The 22,750-nt window shown below is 35.1% G+C and overlaps 1 protein-coding gene across 1 annotated transcript in view; it reads left to right on the forward strand.

Moving 5' to 3' along the window:
• Positions 1-2,125: 2,125 nt before the first annotated feature.
• The window catches only part of LOC120778124 (F-box/LRR-repeat protein 16-like), a 220,707-nt gene continuing 200,082 nt past the window's right edge, over positions 2,126-22,750 (forward strand). The window contains exon 1 of the mRNA XM_040109827.1: positions 2,126-2,817. The gene's annotated coding sequence lies outside the window, so the exon portion shown is untranslated. The remainder of the gene's footprint in view (positions 2,818-22,750) is intronic.

The raw sequence follows: 22,750 nt of genomic DNA on the forward strand, positions 1-22,750 counted from the left end.
TAACACAAGGTAGAAATATTACAGGCAGACTAGCGCTATTTCCGTAAAACATGTATGCATATTTGTCTGTTGCATGCTTCAAGGCGCTTATACACTGTGTGCTGCCGAGTGATTCGAGCGAAATGCATAATTGTAAAGTATGTATTTACTTTTTAGTATGAAAAAGATGTATGATGGTGATGCAAACACGAATGCATGCATATGTATCTATGTACGTACATATGTATATACATAGTATGTATATATTATGAATATATGCATTTGCAACCCTTACTGCTGTACAAGTGTCTTTGCGTTTGCACACTTACGACCGCTTGAGTAAATAATAAATGGGCCAGACGTAGGCGTCATTGAGTCTGGGCTGCATTAATAATTCGCGAAGTAGAAAGGAAAAGGAAATACAAAAACAAATTTCTTTTGGAATGACGTTGAGCAGGCAAGCAGTGGGCGTTGAAGTCAGATGCCATAATTTCTGTGTACATTTATTCGTATTTGCTCGCATATTCTTATACACGAAGTTTTTGCTTAGGAAATGGGTGAGTAAAGAATTTCAACGCGTTGAGTATATTTGGCGAACGAAATGCCTTCGTTATGGCATCAGACTTATTTTTGTAAGAGATGTTTGTAACTTCGAAAACTTTTGTGTATATTTTTATTATTTACCCATAGTTTAGGATGCACAAGTGGTGAGTAAACCTACACTAGACAGTTGTAACTCCGTTTCGAATTGCAAGATATGTAAATAAAGAAAATTTAGATAACATTTTTTTAAAGAGTGTGTTTTATTAAATTTAAAAGTTTTTTTTTACTTTTAGAATGTTTTATGAAATTAAACGAAATGTTTTGGAGTAAGTAAGTATAACTCATCTACTATAGAAAAGTATAATAATTTTGTTCACCTAACGATTGTACATATCACCTAAAACCAATATAATAACAAATAATATCTACATACATATATATCTATGCATACAAATATAATATAATATAAATTATCAAGATGACGAGACGAGTTGAAATTAATAAATATTTAGATATCTTGATCGAACTTGATATACGCGTTCCTTGCCAAAAAGTAAAGACAAGTTCTTTGGCGCCATTAAAAGGAAATCTATAAAGTGATTTTATAAGTGTAATTTAGCACAGAGGATCGCAGTAGCAGGGGGCATCTGTGGGCTAAAAATTTTGTAATCAATAACTAGAGGACTTTAAAGGAGTCAGGGTCAAAATTGGACAATGCGCCTTATGTATTTCAATGGATTTAATCTTTGCAAGTTGGAGGAGTGTGATGAACATAAAATGTTCGGTTTTTTATATTTTTTTTTTATATTTTTGTATATTTTTTTATATTTTTTTTTTATATTTTTTATATTTTTTATATTTTTATATTTTTTATATTTTTATTTTTTATATTTTTTTTATTTTTATATTTTTAAATTTTTTTTTTTTTTTTTATTTTTTTATATTTTTTTAATTTTTTTAATTTTTTTAATTTTTGTAAGTTTTTTGTTTTATTTTTATATTTTTTATTGTTTTTATTTGGCAAGTTTATAAAAATGGTCATTTCATAATAACAAAGTTTCAAAAATAGTCGAACTCAACGAATTTCGAAAGGTCTCATTTGTACATCAGCAACTCATTCTTTTAACAAAAAATAACTGCCTCCTGGATTTTATTTCCGTTTTTATATCGAAGTTTTAAGTAGAAACTTGACAGTTATACAAGGTACGAACAACGAATAACTGTCAAATTCAAAGATCGAATAAAATGTTTCGCAATATTTTCGCACATAAAGTCTGCGCAGGTTCTCAACTGAGAGCCTCTTATTCGGAGTACACACAAGCAAAGCTTCCCTGCACATCCGCTCACACAAGTAACAGCCATGGGGTTGCGCTCTCAGAAATAACCCAACGAAATACACCTGTGCCTAATTAGAGAAAGGGAAGCACATTTCATACGCATACACGTCAAATTGGAAAATAACAACAAATACAGTGCGCATGTGCCCTCACAAGTGTATTTGTTTGCAGCCTCGCAGCTCTTTCGAACAACCATTGAGTTTGCCTCGATTATTTGCCTTTCGAAATTCTGTCTTTCACGCCAACAAAGAACACTTTGAATGCAGTTTCAAGTCGTGCGTCCAGACATTCGGAGTTAATTCGCAGTCAGTTCGCTAACAGCTGAAAGTGACCAATAAATAAGTAAAAAAGTAAATAAGCAATTCTTGTGACACACACAAAGAAAAAGCTTTGAAAAGTATCTGCAACTATATGACAGGTCACAAATAACATATTGTTGACAGTATTGTTGCTGTTGTGGCACAAAACGGAAAGCGGAAATTATTAGCGGAGCTGGCAAAGCTACTCGTAAATCGTAATTAAAGCAAGCGCTTGAAAATAACTGCAATACAAAATTTTGTTGTGTAAAAAGTGGACGCCCTTAAAGAATTTGAAATGTGTTGCAAGTTTATTGTGGTGGCAAGTGGTGGTGTGGGTCAGCTATAAAGCTTAGCGCAAATGTGTTTCGGGGTGGAAAGGCCATTCGGTGTGTAGCATTAGCAGCAGCAGCACCGTCTGCCAGTTATTTAAATAATTGATTTTTATTGTATGTGCGTGTGTTTTGCTTTATTCAGACGACCGGTGTGAATAAAAGTAAACAGCAGGCGTCTATTAATATTATTTAATATAGTGACAGCGTATGTGTGCAAATAATTTTTGGAAATATTTCTATTGTGTAGCTACGTCTGCGAGAGGTGACCCAACGTCGGCAGCAGCAGAAAAAGCGGCAACGTGAGTGACGGCGTCGTGCTACAATCAAGTATGTTGAAAAAAGCTACCCCTTTACACTCGTAGACAAAGTTTAATTTTTAACTTAAGCTTAATACAACGTTAATTTAGTGAATTAATGGTGAATCGCAGAATTTTTGTTGCTATTGTGAGAGATATGTTCTATGAGCTGATTGAAAATTACATAGTTTGTTGTTAGTGAAAGGTTTCAGCGTTTTTTAAGTATATTATAATATGTACAAAGTTAACAAAAATGTTTAATACCATGACAAGGGTTTCATATCCGCAAAGTAAAATATATTTTACTATTTTCGAAGACATATTTTTTAAATATTTTTTTTTTGAGTTTATCAGTGGAAAACAACGAATTTTAACTACACACATATTTTGTTTTACACCACAAAACAATATTTTTAACTTTCTAATCCTCTTGTAATTTTACGATAAAATAATTTTTTGCGCTTTATTGAATTAGGAAACTAAAATAATTTTAAAAACACAGTTGTTTATTGCGTGATAATGTTTTTTAATTTTTTTATTCGTTCTACTACTTCAATCTGCCGCAACATTTCCAACATTTTCCAAGCGTTTTGTTATTAAAATATTATTTTATATCAGGGTGTTCGAAAACATACAATAGACGATAACATTCTAGTAGAAATAAAAGTTGCATGCTGCAGAAAGGTTTGTAGGTTTTTTTAGAAATAAAAAGATAATTATTCTCAACAGTTAAAACAAATTGTTTTGCGTGTAATCGAAGTTGTTGACCTTTATAAAAAAAAAAATTTAATAAATTTCCTTAAAATTTTAAATTTTTTGAAAGTAATGATGTCTACATAAAAATTGTGTGCCATGTTTTGTTTGGGATAAACTCATAAGCTACTGAATCGGTTTTAGAAAGTGTCCAGATTGAATAAACTACATACATATATTTCTCAATCTCAATTATGTTAAAATTCAAAACCGTTAATAAATTCATAAATAAAACAAGTAAAAAAAGTCTAAGAACAGGTGTTGGAAAAACTTTATCATACAAAATTTGTGGAATATTTAAGGGGGAACCCTGCTTTAGAGGCTTAAAAAATCGACTTTTTTAAGAATTTTTTGGGAGGGAAAGAAATAAGCTTATAAAAGCGAGATTTCGAGGACATACAGTTATTAAATACTTAAACATCATCCGCTAACTTTTTGAATACGAAATCTTTTATATTCTGCCTTTGGGAAGCAATTGCTCGATGAATCTCGCAGGTGCATTTCCCGGAATTTCTATCTAAAACAAAAAATTCAAAGAGATTCGTATTTGTTAATAACTTATCTCCTAGTAAAGCTTAGAAAATTCCAATAAATATGTAAAATTTTTGAAATTGAAAAAAAGTGGTTTTTGACCAAAAAATTGTAACTTTTGTTGTTTAAGAATATGTTCAAACTTGACTTTCTTTTCTCAGTTTTTTTTTAGTTTAATGCCAAATATAATGAGCCTTGCCCCAATTCCATACGACTTTTAGTTCTATCCAATTAAGAAAAATCATAAACCTGAAAAACCGAGAAATCGCGCGTCGAAGTTTTCGCTTTCTGCTCAAGTGCTCATATTCTCGGCCACTATTTACCCTCTAGCTTCGACAATATTTCGAATTTCCATCTATAACTTTGGGGATATATTCTCAGACATTTTTTAAAGAGATTTAAGCAGCAAAATCGAAGCTTCTAAAGCAGGCACCCCCCTTAAACATTCATTGTTCGAAGAAATCGCGAATGGATTTCAACCAATTTTGATATTTTATTAAGTTCTATTATAGGTCATGATACTAGTTAGTTTTATTGCCATATTTTAGCTAGTCTAGTCAGCTAAAATTATATTAAAATCATCTTCAGAAGGTATATATATATCTGACATAATTTTAATCGAAGAGGCTTCATTAATATATTGAGTTGATATGCAAAACTTCAACTAGAGGATCGGAATTGATTCATTTAGCGATTTGTGGTCTGGACTAATCAATTCCTCTCATATAATTAATTTGATATATTTTAACCAAGCTAAACAATTTAAAGAAAGGTGGAAAAACGAAAATCACTATATTGGGTAAATTTGGAGCAAAGATATGTATATGTATAGTATATGGCATTCAATTGGTTGACCAATTTCACATATTTTCGCATTAAACTTAAGTTTTATATTAGGTATATGGTAGATAGGACTAGTATTGACCCGATTTTATCTATTTCTGGCATTACTTCAGAAAAGATGCTCTTTGAGTTTCATTAACGTACGTCGCAACCGTGAACAATATGTAAGGAGTAAAGTTAACCGGACGTTTGAAAATCCAGATATTAGTTATATGAGGGCAAGGGCAAGTTTTTATCCGACAATATTTAAGGAATAAAGACGCATTATTTCTAAAAAAAGCTCACTCGATTTTATTAATATAACTCATATATTGGCCGATATGGGCAGTATAAAGTCAGGGGAATTATTGGCTCGATTCCACTTATTTTTGACACACAGGCATACATTTATCAGGAAAGGATTCTATCCGAATTTTAATAATATATTTCACAACGATATTTTTAATAGAAAGTCAGTCAAAGCCACTGGGTTCCATATTTTCGGTATCTGATCAAATAATCACCCTTCAAATGTTGGATTCTGAGCAATTTTTGCTCGTCAGTCAATTTGTGCGGAACAAACCGTGCACACGCCTTTCGAAAGCCCAACTGTTCGGTCAAAATGCGATAAATCGATGTTTTGGAGATTTTCAATTCCATATCCTTCATGATGATTTCGGCTGATTTTTGATGAATTCACGCAAATTCGATTGAATTTCCCGTGATCATGGATTTTGATTGGCCCACATGTTGATCGTCATTTATGACCTCACGACAATTTTGAAAACGTTGAAAACACTCGTGCACTCTGCTATGGGTTAGACAATTATCGCCATAAACTTCTTTCATCAATTGAAACATTTCTGTAAAAGTTTTACCAATTTTCAACCAAAATTGAATGTTGACTCTTTGCTCGAAGCTCATTTTCGCATCGATAACACAAATATAATGACACTTAAAACGCAATAACTTCACTTTCAATCGAGAAAATATCATGAAATTATCATGCTATCGATAAAGATAGCAGATTCTAACGCACTAGTCGACATATTGATGGCGCCACCAGGGGGCGCTAGATTCACATTAAAAAAAAAAAATCCTCTTTACTTTGGAACGCACCTTGTACATTTAAGGCATTATTTATCAGTTATTAGAAAGTGAAAGAATGAGATGGAATTTAAAATTGTATTATATGGAAGTAGGTGTGGTTGTTGCCCATTTTCGCCTATTTTCGCAGTGAAACATGGGAATCGAAAAACAGACCTGCCGATTTTTTTTTTGATTGGTCGAGTAGGTTCGGATATACATATGTTATTTACCTTAAATGTGGGCGGTGACATGCCCATCATCCACTTTCGATACTGACTTCTTCTTTTGTGTCATATTGAATGAAAAATTTAATGCCTCTGACGCATTTAGTTATTGATTCATCGCACTTTTAGTAGTTGTTAACAGAACCTTTATATGGTTAGTGGAAAGGAATTGTTCAGAACGGACAAATAAAATATGTAAAGGCCCGATCATAATCAAGATAAAGATCTTTTTAATCAATGTTATGCTATAAGAAACGTTCCTATGAAGTTATATTATACTCCTAAAGGGGTATAAAAATATTTCTATCTTAATTTTGATAGATCAGTTCGTATATTAGCTATATTCTTAATGATCCGATCTGAATATTTAATTAGGAGATTGGACAATAAGTTATTTCGTATATCGTGAAGATACATATCTTGTAGAATAAAAAAGTTTTCAATACCATAACTCAATTTTGATAATTTCTATGACTGTCATTTGCTGTTATGGTCTGATATGCCTATTTAGGGTATAACAAGGAAGTATAAGAACGATTTTTTACAACTTTTCACAAAAATCACTGTACTTTGATAAGTTATTTTTATTATAATTAAAAAATAACAGATTTCAAATTCTAGGCTCCATTTATTACGTTCATCTTATTTTCATTATACTCTTGCAATATGTTGCTTCAGAGTATAATAGTTTGGGTCACCTAACGGTTGTACGTATCCCCTAAAACTAATCGAGATATAATGGGTTGTCAAAAAAGTCTTGCGGTATTTTTATTGATTTTTTTTATTGAAATTGAAATGAATTTTTGATGACTCATGCCCAGCTCTTGACCGATGCTACGGCTGCTACTATGCCGGTCTCTTTCGACCAATTCAGCGATTTTAACGCAATTTTCGACGACAGGCCTTCCGGAGCGTGGCGCATCTTCGACCACCTCTACACCAGACCGAAACGTTGCAACCATCGTTGTGCAGTGGAAATGGAAACTGTATCGGGTCCATAAACTGCACAAATTTTATTGGCGGCTTGAGATGCATTTTTGCCTTTATCGTAGTAGTACTGTAAAATATGCAGTATTTTCTCTTAATTTTGCTACATGTTTGCGACGCTATAACTCACGAACGACTTAAAAGAAACGACAATCAAACACGTGTTAGCGCGTGAAATGAGCTTTCCAAAAAGGTATAGCAAGACCCGATGCGTCGAATAAAACTAGAACTACGCGCTCTCAGCGCCAACTAGCGAAAATACTGCAAGACTTTTTTGACAACCTATTACATTTTCGAACTTCCGGGTGACTTTATACTGCATACATTAGCCAATATGTGAGTTATCTTAGTAATATTTAGAGAGCGTATTTTTCTAATAACGGTGCATTTTTGTGCTTAGAATGAATAAAATAGGTTGGAAACTCGTTCTAGACCCCATATAACTAACAAGCCTTATGTGCCTGAAAGTATTACCGCTGCGTTAATTCTTGCAAGTTGCAAGAGTATAAAATGTTCGGTTATACCCCAACTTAGCCCTTCCTTACTTGTTATAAATAAAATTTGTCAGCTGGACCCTCCCACTAACATTATTTTGCTGCTCACATAAATCAGGTGCACCGAATTAAAAATTCGCATTCACTTTCGCATCTCGTTATTCATTTTTAAAATTTGTTGCTTGTAAATTAATTAACCAAAGGCACAACAACAACAGTAAACAAAGGAAAAACAGCACAACACGTGATTTACGTTCACTTATTTTGTTTTATCGCCGCTGCGACAACAGTGACAGCAATGGTTGTCAACGTGTGCCACTACTTACATGTATACTTATTTAAATTTTATTTTATTTCTGACAAACAACCCCATTGTAGTAGTATACTGCAACACGGACATATGCATACCCACACATGTGTATTTTGTTCACACACATACACATGCAAATGCATGTGTGGCTGCTTTTCCGCGCTTGTGTACATTGGTCGTGATGTCATTTACCAATATGCCTTGAGAGAAGCGACGTGGAATGGAAATATTTTGAACTTTGTGGAAAATAGTAAAATCGTACATTGGCCGAGTTTTATTTGTTTTCTTTTTTATTTCTTTTTCCTTCACATACGCATACTAAAGTGGTTTAGCTGAGTTCCTTTAGAATTTAAATTAAATTTTCTTTAGTAGAACACATTAGGAAAAACCTACATTTCTTAGTAGGTAGCGCCTTTTAGGCGTTCGTATGTGTTGAGTTCTTCGTGCAAGGATTTACATGTGGAAGACTGCAGTGAAGTTGAAGATGATTGAAAAGTTGAGTCGAAGATCTGGATGTACTTCCTGAAGGTTCTGCATAAAATATAAATATATCATTCTCTTCCACAAAGCAAAGAATGGTTAAAGTATCTATACCACTTCCAATAGACGCATTGCCTATAAATAGATTGACCTTAAGTACATTAAGTATTCTAATTATCCTTGCAAAGAAAACACGTTTTACACAGCAAAGTTAATCGTCTTATTATACACAAAAAAGCTTTTGGGCACATCATTATATAGTTTGCTACTCTATTATTTAAATACACCAGTTTATAAGAGTAATATCAATACTTATTATACCTGTTATGTCATTATTTTAGTCGAAGATTTATACAGTTTTGCATGCGCTCAAAGCAATTTTTGAAGCACTTTTTCCACTCCGATTGAGACACTTCCAAAACATGGTTTTTGAATGCTTCAACAGCATCTTCTGGCGACGAAAATCGTTGACCACGCATTATTTTCTTGATGTGTGGGAGTAAAAAGAAGTCATTGGGTGCCAAGTCAGGGCTGTACGGCGGATGACCCATCAATTCGACGTTTCGGCCGGTCAAAAAGGCGCTGGTTTGAGCCGATGTGTGAGAGCTCGCATTGTCATGGTGCACAATGATTCCTCTTCTCTTCTTCGTTTTTCGAATTTCTCCGAAGACTTCAGGCAAACAAATGGTGGTGTACTACTCAGAATTGACCGTCCTACGTTGCTCAAGCGGAACAGTCGCCAAATGACCAGTTTTGCCGAAGAAATAGGCGACCTTTTGCTTCGAAGTGCTTCTTCCACGCACAACTTTCGTTGGATTTGGCTCGTCTTGAAGACCCACACGGTCGATAGCTGTTTTGTTTCGGGCTCATACTCATAGATCCATGATTCGTCACCTGTGACGATCTTATAAACGTCTTTTGAAGTACCGAGATCGTATTTTTTCAGCATTTCCTTACATCAATCCACACGAGCCTCTTTTTGAGCGATTGTCAAATTGTGCGGGATCCAACGAGAAAAAACCTTTTTTACGGCCAGGTGTTCATGCAATATCGAATGTATGCTAGTGGGAGAAATGCATAGGCATGCCTCTATCTGAAGGTATGTTACATGACGGTCTTGCATTATCAGTTCACGTACGGCATCGATGTTTTCTGGCACAACGGCTGTTTTTGGACGACCTTCACGGAATTCGTCTTTGAGCGAGCGTCGGCCACGATTGAATTCGTTAAACCAGTTTTTAACAGTGCTATAGAATGGTGCTTCATAGCCATACAAAGATTTTAGTTCATCGATGAACTCTTGTCGTGATAATCCATGTCGAAAGTTGTGAAGAATGATCGCACGAAAATGTTCACGAGTTAATTCCATTTTTTGGCCGAGATGAATTTTTTAATTCCCTGTAAATAAAACGATTCACGATTAAATGACAAAACGTTCTGAGTGATGTTGCTAAAAAATGTCAAACTTTCCAATGAAAATGTCAGATTGCACCTGGCAATACTTAGTGTTGCCTAGGCCAGAAATATATATAGCAGCCTCCGTAACAAGAGAAACTTTCCATAAAAAATAAAACTATCTGTTTTCAGAAATATATAGTTTGATATCATGAAAGCAACTTTATCAAATCAGTTCCGATGGGATAGTTTATGTGAGGAGAGAATAAATTTAGCACTCAATACCCTAAGCACTGTAAAGGCTGTTAAAATAGGATTTGAAGTACTATGGGGTGGACAAGTAGGTCTGATTGTTCCACCATACTTAATCAACATCAATATAAAGATATTCTGGGAAAGGGTACTTAGCTATATGCATATTTACATGCACATATGTATCTATAACTACAGACAAGAGAAAAAAACGAAAACTGTTCCCTTCCGGAGTTTGGCTAATGATATTACTCAAAGCATTCCTTTATTACACTAGGGAGTTTAGGTAGATATTGAAGTTTTAGAATATTTATAGTTAAGACGAATTCTTAACTTAGAAGAAGGCTTTTGGCAGTGCACTATATCAAATAACAAAATTTTGTTTCAACAAATTCTAACTTGAACGCGTGACCAAAAAATTCGCATAAGTAGGGGAAAAGTTATCTTCTCGGCAAATATCAGCTACAATTGGTTGTAGCCATTCAACTATTGTACGCGTTTTACAAAACAAAGAGAATAGTGATATTTTGGAGCGTAAAAAGGGTAAAGGGAATGTCGAAACCACACGTCGACGGCTAAGACATGTGGGTTTATATGGAAGGTGACCTGCTAAAAAGCCACTATTAACTGCATGACTTTATTGGGCTAAAAAAAGTAATAAAGTTAGAATCATTATGGTTGCTAATAGATTATGTGGTTAGACGAAAGAAAATTTAATTTGCTACGCTCACAAAATTTGCTTTACGTGCGCCGTTCAGGTAGTGCGAGGTTCCAGGATAATTGTGTAGTAAAAAAAATTAGGTTTCCTTGAAGACAAATGATTTGATACTGCTTTTCATACCATATTTTGGAACCCTCACACCTTATTGATGGAATAATGAATACATAAAAATATGCAACAGTGGCTAACAATGTTTTAATAACCTCAATTGAAGAACATTACCTTTACCTCCCAGGATGACTCAGATTTGGAAACAAATCTTGTATAAAACATCTATAAAATATTGGTGTATATTAACCTATTCAGCTCGAATTTTTATTTGTGGTTGGTTAATACATTTAACGATCTAAGGATTGAACGTTTGGATTGGATGGAAACTCCCCCGATTTAAACTCTATTGGGCACTTATGGCACGCAATGAAATGTGAAGTTGCTAAACAGAAGCCAATAAATAAAAGTGAATTGATAAAGATTTTAGAACTGGTTTGGTATGTTCCCGTTATAAGGAATTCAATTCAGATCTTTATGAAAAGTTCATCAAATTCAGTAATGTATGTATGTGTATTTAAGGGTTTCCACCAACAGTCGGGCGTAAATAATATTATATATATATATGTACATAAAAGCAAGTATAATAACATAGATATTTATGTATCTAAACATGCCCTTGAATGGCTTTATCGTTGACAATAGCACGATTTGTGAACGTTTTCTTGGTGTGTGAGCACAAAAATATTTAAGCGATTCTAAACACGCGTGTTTTCTACTCTAAGTGGAAATGAAAATATGTAATTATTCTTACTAAGGCATACAAGTCAAGTATATATCTTTATATATATAAAGCTTCTGCCCGTGTGTTTGTAATTGAACTGCTCCTAAACGGCTGGACCGATTTCGATGAAATTTTTTGTGTGTGTTCAAGGAGATTCGAGAATGGTTTAGATTCACAATTTGGTCCACTGGAAAATGTTTTTTTAAATTAATTTTTCATTTGTAATTAATTGCTAATTTTGGATTGTTTGACCGATAGATTGCGCTACCAACGCAGTATCCAATATTCAAACCTTAAATTGGCGTAAACATGTAATAAACAAAACGATGCCAAAGTAAAAGGCGACATCTGTAGACAAGTTTTCATAACGTGGATAGAGTTGTTCGTTCTTAAGTAATAAATTGGGTGATTCAATACATCTTTGGGTAGCTATAACATTTTTTCATACCTGCTTACTATTGGAAGGGGTAATCTTGACAGGCAATTTAAAATTGCAAAAGATCTGGCATAAAAAAATAGCGGCATAACTGAAGTGTTGATAAAAAGGTCTATTAAAATTTGAGATATACAGAAATCTTTTCGAAGCATTGCAAGACTGATGCCATAACCTTGCCAGCCGATTTTTTTTGTCTTTCCACCGTTTCTTAATATGCAGTCCACCAGGCTGACAATCGATTGGACTCGATTTTTACCCCAAAACCAATTCTTTCTTAACGCACGAAATGCTTTTTGATTCATTTTTGTTGCTTCACCAAAAATGCGATTATTCCTTAACTAATACTTATAATCTAACTAATAGAAATCATATAGATGGTATTAGTAGTACTACCTATGTATCAGCCACAGTAAAACGTGGGCGGGTCCTCTAGTATATATTATATTTTTCAACTGAACAAAAAAGATTTGAGCAGTTTTCTTTATCAACTAAAATAAAAATACCTATACGTATGAAAACTTTTTTTTACAAATCTGTCGATTGCGAAAAACTGGTATAAAGCTAAAAAAGGACGTGGTTAATTAGTAGTCTTATGTAGATTAGCATTTGTTTTGTTTCAGAATGAACTGGTACCTTAAACCATCACCGCTCTTAGAGATCATCTAGAAAAAACTGATCTAGAATATTGGTTCAATTGCTGATTTGCTTCAATATTTCAATGTACACTTTTTGTACTCTCAATTACATGTTTAGCAAAGCCTAAAAGAAAGATATATGTTTCTTTTTTCCTATTAGCGAAATAAATAGTCAAAGTTAAGCCTTCCCAGAGTGCTCTAGGCTGGCCTACAATCTTAAAGGGTTCCCAGCATTAGACAAAATTTCGATTTTGAAAATGGGTTATTAGAAAAATATCATTTTCAACTTTTGTAGCCCTCGGTTTTGTATTATCCCTCACCACAAGCGCTGGTATTTGCAAGAAAAGCATCCACAATCCAGCTTCATCCTCACTACTGAGATTAAATACACTTCTGTATCAATAGAAAAGTATGTGACCACTTAATTGAGTATACATGGAAATTATGAGTCCCACCATTTGTCTAATAAATCTAGCCACATACGACATACAAGAAGAAGACATTCGGTAAAACATCTAGTTAAAGCGCGAACGCCATCTAATTAACTGATCAAGTTTTCCTTTATTTGACTCTGGAAGTTACAAATAGGTGGGTAAGCCAGGATTTAGAATTAGTTCGTTTACAATGGATCAGTCTGAAAAAAGCAATCGCCCAGATTCATGCAAAAATATGTATCTTTAGTGAACACAAGTAGCCTAATCGTTTCTAATATTGGATTCAGAATATCAATGAAATATTAACTCATAACTTATTCATTACAAACTACGCTTTAATGTTATTTTTAGAAGGGGCTATTACTTTCCTTTGGTCCTGGAAATACATAGTAGTCCATACAGCGCCACATACATATACATATGTATAATATGTAATTACCGATGCTTTTGTTGTTGTAACCGTCGCTTTGTGTCATGGCATTCTGCCTCATTGTTTGGAATATCGATTTTCCTGAGGCTACAACAGCCGAGCCACTAATACACCAACGTTTAGCCAATGTGTCTGTGCGAATATATACTTAACGGTACACACGAAGTCGTATGTACATATGTGCGTAAATGGAAGTATTTGTGTACTCGGATATACTGTTATAAATCGAATTCTAGCCGTTCCTTTATTCCTTTGATGTCTTGCGTTAGCTTCTCCAAACAAAAACAACAAATAAGATGTTGACTATGGCATATATCTTCGGCTTTCGATTTTCGCTTGACTACATAGTTGTTTTGACGTTACTGCTCACTTCAACTTATATTCTACGACTCAGTTTTAACACATATTTGCTTTATCTTCTTCTGCTTAAGGATTTTCGCGAAACTATTTGGTTAGTCGTTTGGCCTGAAATTTCGTATTTTTTCGTACACTTGTGCGTATCTTTTGGCCGACAACTAATGTGGCATCTATAAAATCTCATTTACTTTTCTGTTTTCTTCTCTATCCTTGTCTTAATTTTATTATTGCGAAGTCACTTTTATTCTGCCGAAATGATATATATGTGTACATATCTGTTTGTAGCTTATAGACGTGGGTAAGAAATGGGTTAAACAGGCTATAAAGGCTTTACTTCGTAGCAGATTTTATTGTTTGCTTTAAAACGTGGCTAGAATTATGGTATATGTGTGCGAATGGCGTGCTCAAAAGTAGACGATAATACCCAAACGAAGGTAGGAGTTGATAGACAGGTTTTAAATTAAAAATGTATATATGTACGAGGGCTGCTATATATATTCTGGCCTAGGGCAACACTAAGTGTTGCCATATGCAATCTGACATTTTCGTTGGAAAGTTTGACATTTTTTAGCATAACATCACTCAGAACGTTTTGTCATTTAATCGTAATATGTTTTATTTACAGGGAATTAAAAAATTCATCTCTGCCAAAAAATGGAATTAACTCGTGAACATTTTCGTGCGATCATTTTTCACAAGCTTTCGACGTGGATTATCACGACAAGAGTGCATCGATGAACTAAAATCTTTGTATGGCTCGTGAAGCACTATTCTATAGCACTGTGAAAAACTGGTACAACGAATTCAATCGTGGTCGACGCTCGCTCAAAGACGAATTCCGTGAAGGTCGTCCAAAAACAGCCGTTGTGCCAGAAAACATCGATGCCGTACGTGAACTGATAATGCAAGACCGTCATGTAACATACCTTCAGATAGAGGCATGCCTATGCATTTCTCCCACCAGCATACATTCGATATTGCATGAACACCTGGCCGTAAAAAAGGTTTGTTCTCGTTGGATCCCGCACAATTTGACAATCGCTCAAAAAAAGGCTCATGTGGATTGGTGTAAAGAAATGCTGAAAAAATACGATCGCGGTGCTTCAAAAGACGTTTATAAGATCGTCACAGGTGACGAATCATGGATCTATGCGTATGAGCCCGAAACAAAACAGCAATCAACAAAACAAAAAAAAATAAAAATAAAAAAAAACAAAAAAAAAACACCATTTTCGTTGATAAATATGCCTATTTACATTATAAGGCCAGAAATATATATAGCAACCTACGTACATGTATAAATACTGTAATATCAAAACAGTATTTTCTGAGCTATAATCCGAAGAAGCTTAGTGACTAAAATGTAATTTTTATAAAATAATTGTACTTGGACTTGACGATATAGCTTAAAATTAAGATGGATAGACTTTTCAAAACATGTATTTTAAGCAGCCCATTTCAGTGATATAAGTTTCAAAACGTTTTGAGTTAATAGTAGTGGTATAGTATAACATCAAAAGTGTTAAATTTTACGACAAAGCCGTGAGTTGCCAGATTGCAGGACTAGTGTTACCAAATCCCGAAATATAAAAGGCGACCTATATATAGTTTTCCTCTAGGGTAATACACTGATTATAGCGAACCTCCAACTTTCCGACTGTTGCGTTTTCAATGCTTTGGACCGGGTTCATCGTGTGCAGTCCAGAAGGATGACTGTCGATTGGACTTCGCAATGAAATAATGGAGATATTATCATCTATTCTCTCATATCGATGCAAAAATTCGGGTTTATGACGCTTTAACATTTCCAAATAAAGCTCCGAATCGTTAAGTCGTCGTTGTTTGTAGTCAAAAGTGAACTCACGTAGCACCCACTTTGCACAAAGCCTTCTCATATCAACCAGCTATTTTATTCAATTTCAACTTACCGTCATTAAAAAATAATTTTTTGGGTGTTTTCCTCGGTAACAACATTTTTGGGCGTCCACTGCGTTAACGGTCTTCGGTGCTCATTTCACCTAGTCTAAATATAGCATACCAATCCTTGATTTTCCTGGGCTCTTCAACGCTTCCTTCTGGGTGCTAGAAACAACGTGGCAATTTTAGAAAAGGTGTCAAAATATTATATAGAGGGTACTGAGTACATCCTAGAAAGTGCGTTACTATTTAAAAAAATATATGCTTTTTTTAAATTGTGGAGAAAATGTCGATGTGATGTTGTAAAATAAATTACCGCAATAAAACTCATCACTACTTAACTTTTTCTCTGGAAGGAGTTTCGCCCTCTTCGACAAAGTTCTCCACATTTAATTGGGTAGGCATCGATAAAGAAACCCATAGTCTTAATAATTTCTGTACCAAAAATGCAAATAAGGTAGATTGGAATGTATTGACACTACGAGATTTCTACAAGCAGTTCCGGTCCGTATAAATTTAGTGGCATTTAACTAAAGAAACAAAAGAGTACTGTTCTAGTTAAAGATACTAAAAAATGATGAAAGGAAAAGTGTGTTTAAAATAATCAAACTTTAATCGTTAATACTCGTATCTAGGTTACGAAATAATCGTAGTCACTTAAAATGAAGACATTCCCGGTGGTTGATTGACGGGCTTGTTTGTGCACGGTTTGGTATATAAATACTTTAAGTACATAGTCACTTAAAATGAAGACATTCCCGGTGGTTGATTGACGGGCTTGTTTGTGCACGGTTTGGTATATAAATACATTAAGTACATAGTGCATACCTACGTACCTATAAGGTATTTACTTTAATTTTCTTCTTTCTTCTTTTGACATACTTTTACGTTTATTTTCAACACAAACATCTGCAGTGTCTATATTTTGTTTTCTCCTGCGGGTTTCTCAAAGCGAGTGTATACAGAGTATCCCCTACATACATAAATGCACTCTATGCGTTTGCCACATTTGCACACTGGCCTCCTTTATTGCTCCATTAGAAGGACAGTTCCTAAAGTAGTTGAAGAAGTTGTTTAACTTTGTTTCTCGAACGTGCTGGGATTTCCACAAAGATACGAGTAAATTAAGCACTGACCCTGTGCAAAGAAAATAAAATTTACTTAGATTGCCAGCACAGTTACTTATTATTTCATTTAATTTACTCTAATCTAATAGAAAAAAATCGTAATAATTTCTTTGTGTACAAAGATCATAAAAATTTCATGTTTTGTAACTCTGAAGGTTTTGAAAGGGTTGTGTACTGAATAAGCTTTGTTATCAAATATTGAAATTAGTTTACAGCAACACATTTACGGGGTACGTGCTATACAGAGAGATTTGCCTTTTCTCTAATTAATTCTATTCGAAAAGTGATAATGACAGCTGATTCTTTACATTAGCGAATGCTTGTATATTTTTATTGTTTGAGAGTTGTCGCTTACAAATCTTTAAATTATTTTGAAGTTTCTGCTACAGCGTATAATAATTTTGTTTACCTAACGGTTCATAAGGGAACTTTGGGACGACATTTCAAGCTTCTTATGTACAACAGCTGTTGCAATGAGGAGTGCCATGTAGCAGTGGAGCCGTTACAATCGACCATAATACGTGCGAAGATACCGATAGTTGAAGAGAGAAGCAAGACAAAAAAAGGAGAGGTCAAAATGCGGAAGTACGAAGAGCTTGACAAGCTGGTCGACATTGATAATGCTCGATTTAAATTTACGAATAGATGCGCGACTAACAGATGGTTTCAAAACTGGAGCATACTCTTGTAGAACCTCCCGAGGTAATCTAGTGACTGATGCCCAGAACATTCTAAACTTATGGAGAGAACACTTCTCCAGCCTGCTGAATGGCAGTGAAAGTATAACGCTAGGAGAAGGCAAACCCCATTTCCTAATCGATGACGATGGAGCGGACGTTCCATTGATCGACCATGAAGAAGTAAATAGAGAAGATACAATCTTCTTTATAAGAGTGTATAGTTAATGGCGTACGCCGATGATATAGATATCGTTGGCCTTCTCCAGGTTGGATAAGGAAGCAAAGCAAATAGGCTTGGCAGTGTCATCTTGTTCTGTCATCAAACAAACAGACGTCGCACTCGCGACTTGACTCTCACGTCACTTTTGATAGTCATTACTTCGAAGTCGTAGATAATTGCGTATATTTTGGAACCATTTCTAACAATCTCAGCCATCTCAGCGTCAATATCCAACGCGGAATAACACTTGCCAACAGGTGCTACTTCCAACTGAGTAGGCTTAAGAAGTGAAGTTCTCACTCGACGACCAAAGGCAAAATTCTATAAGTCACTCATTGTTCCCGTTCTGCTATATGGTGTAGCAGAATGGACGATGATAACATCCGGTAAGATGACGTTACGAGTGTTCGAGAGAAAGGTTCTGCGGAAGATTTATCGTTGAAACAATGTGCTGTACGAGGTATACGACGATATTGACATAGCCCAGCGAATATATGATATGTACATAAATGGTGGAGATGGGCGTAAATTCCATATGATTTTTTCAACTTATGAATCTTTGCACGTAAAATGTATTTAACGTATGCAATCTCACGATCAAAGTGAAAAGTCGAAATTATACTATTCCTTTTCAAGTCGCCAGATACCGAATCTTGAACATTCCTATGGCTGACTGTTTTGCGAAAATATCGATCAATCTGTGAGGTATTATGACGTGATGGTGAAAATGGATAACATCGGTTAAATGCTTCCCCTAGCTCTCTTATACCAATAGAAGAATGTTCGAACTTCCTGTTGAGTTTATACTTTCGCAAACATTTTTAAAATAAACGTTTTGCCAACACCTGAAAGTACTTCCCCGTCTTTGATCCTTGCTGATTGCCTATAGAATAATCATGTAAAGTATGGGTGTCCAACAAACTTAATTTATGGAGCCATGTCAAAAATATATTATTGAATTTATATTATTTTTTTATTATCGGCAGACATTTTTCTCCTTTGAATTATAAATTGAGTCTCAGTGGTGTTTCCTGAGCTAAAGTGAGCACATGAGTTACTGTTTGGCACTCCTGTTTTAGATCGAGGTCCAGAACTATGGAGAAACTTTCAACTCATGGCGAATATTCTTGTCAAAGTTTAACGGTGGTCTCACTACTGATGTACAAATACAAGTACTAAGGGCATCTCTCCGATGAAGTGAGCTCTTAGTGTGGCAAAGTAGAGACGCCATTATGCTTTGGAATTTTCAAAATCAACAACAACTATTGATAACTATGGTATAACATTCCACGCTTGTGAATAACACAAACCCAAAGCACCGCACGGCCGACATTTCTATTGATTTCGGTAGCATTCCCAATCAGTTATTGATGTTGGTGGCGATTAAGCAGAAATTGTTTAACAACAAAGAAATTCTGGGAAAATTGTCGCTGTGCTTTAGTGTTCGATACAGCAAAAAATGTTCCCCGTAATCCCATAGAGACTTGTCAATACAGTTCGCACAATCAACCATTCAACATTTCATTTGTTCAGCCAATTCAGCATTGAAAGCCGGTAGTTAAGGTAACAGTATGGGCCAACTTCAGCTGTTAAACAAACAAGATGAAAGAGGGATTGAGTACATAATACTCGTGCTGAATGCGAGTGTGTCTCGCATAGGCGAGCCGGTATGCACTCGAGTTGCAAGAGATGGTTGCGCAAACTTTGCTGTGGCTTATCATTTGATGTGGACAGTTAAGTGGCGATTGCTTTTCGAAAATTTGCTTTATATGCTAGGTTTATAGCCAAGGCACCTTCTTGCAGAATGGTGTTATAGTTTTGTTGTAATTAAACATGCTCGTACACTTTAGCTAGCGCAAGTATGCAGTTTTGTTTTGATCTGGGAGTAACTATGGATCCCAAACTCAATTTTAATCTTGCATCTTCTAAGGTTTTTAAAGTTAAATGCGCTCTTAGCTTTGTCAAATGTTGGTCTAAAGAATTTGGAATTCGCTTACTACAAAAAATCTTTTTACATCTTTGGTGAGGCCTGTATTAGAGTATGCTTCTGTGATATGGAACCCTAGTTATCAAGTAAATTCCGAGAATTTAAAGTCCGTTCAAAAACATTTTTTTACTTTTTGCTTTAAATCATTTTCAATAGGATTCCTGGTTCAATCTTCCCCCATATACTAACCGTTTAAAAGTTATAAATCTCCCGACACTCGCTAGTTGTATGGAGATATTTGGTATAATATTTCTAGTAAAACTTATGAATGGGTCAGACTGTAGTCCATCTCTGTTGTCTGGTATTAATTTTAACTTTCCCGTTCGCTCAATCAGACAATTTAGACCTTTATTTTTAAAAATTTCTAGAACAAAGTTTGAGTCGAACGAATCATTCCGCCGTATGTGTCACGATTTCAATTCTTATTCCAGCGCATTTGATCTAACAGATCTACTCTCAGCAAGTAACATTTAAAAATACTAAACTTACTTTATTCTAATTCTTAATTTTGGCTGTTGAAATTTTTGTTTCTGTAGCTGAGCAGCTTAAGATCGCAACGCTTAAAACTCTCTTGCTTATTATGACTCAGCTAATTCCGCTAGTTTGCAGATTGCGCCCCTCGCGTCGGTTGTTCAGGAGGATGATAATCGTTGGGTACTATTATTAAGAAAAATATATATTTGACTCAGCGGTAGATATCACAATATTTAGAGGTGACAGTGGCCAGAGCACTTAAACAGGAATATTAAGAGCGAGAATATGAGACATATCAAAACGTCAAAATGTGATCAATGTTCAAGGAGCATTACGCATAGTACGATTCCGTACGATTTCCGTTGAAAAGTTCGATTTTCGCATCACTTAGCCAACACCTTGACATATGCCGAATGTACAATATATACAACACTGATGGATTATGGATGAAACTTAGACCAATCTAGCAGTTACAAGATCTGTAATCCGTTTATACCTGTACATGCGTTGGTTGAAGTGTACTAAATACCCTAAGTTCGAAGTGGACCGCTACTTGATGCTCGACGGCTTATAGCATAAAAACGTTAAAAAAATTTAAATTTTTATTAAACAAATATTTGTTTAATCTTTTCATTGAGGTTGAACTCAAGTCCTTTGGAGCGGCTGCGTTCAATACGAGTGTGAAAAGTGTGACAATTATGGAAACTCTTAACACGCCGATGAAAAGTATTCTTTAAAAACTTCGTCAAAAAGCGGTTACATTACAGGACTTGAGTTCAGAAAATAGCCTCATGTTTGATTGAAAGCGCAATGGACCAAGTTGGATGGGTTCTTAGTCATAACTGCATAATTATATCTGATTTAACCAAGAGACTCATGTGACTATGCTAGCTGAAGGTCTTTACTGTAGTCTTTCACAGACTTACAAGTTTATCTCATGATACAATAGTTAGGGTAAGAAGGAGAAACTCTAAGCGCGTCCAACTGAGAACCAAGAGTTTTGGATGAGATGCTCAAGAAAACACTGTGTATATGTTCATCTTTGATATAAGGTTTCGTTAACGGCAGGAGCACTTACGCAGCGAGAGCATGAAAGTTCACCACCGCTTTAAGAGCGAGTTAACGAGCCGAGTCGGAAAATATTTCAAAGCTTACTTTTATTTCGCCCGAACCTAGCCTTCCCTTACCCATTTTTTTCCTTTCGGTATTTCTGGGAATTCAGCTTAACACAATCGATGGACTCACCTGGGCAATTGAGTTTAACAATGTGGGCACTAAAGCGCACCATTCTGATAATAAAATTGTTACATCTGTGTGTATAGGCATGTGTAAGTCTGCGCTTTGGGTATTGCCGTAAGGCAGCGCTTACCTGCACAAAAATTATTATTAGTTATTATCTCTTAGCATTTCCTCAAACTTTTGTCAATTTATTTCGGTTTTTTATCTTTTATCTGCTTTATCACACATTTCCTCTTACATCGCTTCATAAAAGACTTAACGCTTATGCTGTCGCATACCTTTGCAGCCAGCTCTGCCCCTTTCCATTTCCCTTTACATTGCAGCAAACGCGCTCGCTCACGAGTATTTGCTACAGTTATCTTCCGTGCTTTCTTCGTCTGTCATTTCGTATTTACTTGAGATTGTCGACTGATGATAATATACCAATTTGGTTAAGTGGCCCTATGCAGCATACTCGCAAACACCACAGTTTTGCGTTCGCCCAGCGCTTTTGCTTTTGAGGTTGCTCATACCACACGTTGTACATTCGGCATCGGGCAACGAACTTTATGAAACACTACTATTTATTTAGTTTTCCGCACTTGGTTGTTTATTTGCGTTTGCGAATAGTAATGTATATGTAACTTTCAGCTTTTAACTTGGCGTCGATGAAAAGCAGTCAAAAGGAAACGCCGCATTTATATGTATATCAATTTATACATATACATATGTACATATGTATGTAGTGGTAAATATCGTAGAGTGCAAAGGCTATTCAGCGCCGTCGTTGGTTTTTATAAGTACGTCTGCTGTTATTTTTGTTGCTTTTAGTAGTTTGTAGCTCTTAAAATTTCACTGCTATGCGTCAGCCAATATTGCGGCTGGTCAGTGGAGAGGATATGGCGTTAGTGCTTTGCCCGGGCAATTAAAATGATGAATGTCTGTTATTTGCGTTGAAGCCTAAATGAAGTGGTTTCGTCATGCACTCGAGGCAATTTTTCTTTCTTTTTGGCAAATACGCGTTCCGCTATGTTCAGCGAATAGAGCTGTGGAGCATGCTTTGACGCCAAAAACTGGAATATTCGGAAATTTTACTAGAATGACGCATGTTTTTTTATTTGGAGAATAAAGTATTTTTATTGAAGACAAATTTATTTTTTATTATTTATTTGATAGTCTCAGCTACAAAAGGAAACTTATACAGAGCGTGCCAATCTTA

This window comes from Bactrocera tryoni, chromosome 5, assembly GCF_016617805.1.
Source record: "Bactrocera tryoni isolate S06 chromosome 5, CSIRO_BtryS06_freeze2, whole genome shotgun sequence".
NCBI classification, from domain to species: Eukaryota; Metazoa; Arthropoda; class Insecta; order Diptera; family Tephritidae; genus Bactrocera; species Bactrocera tryoni.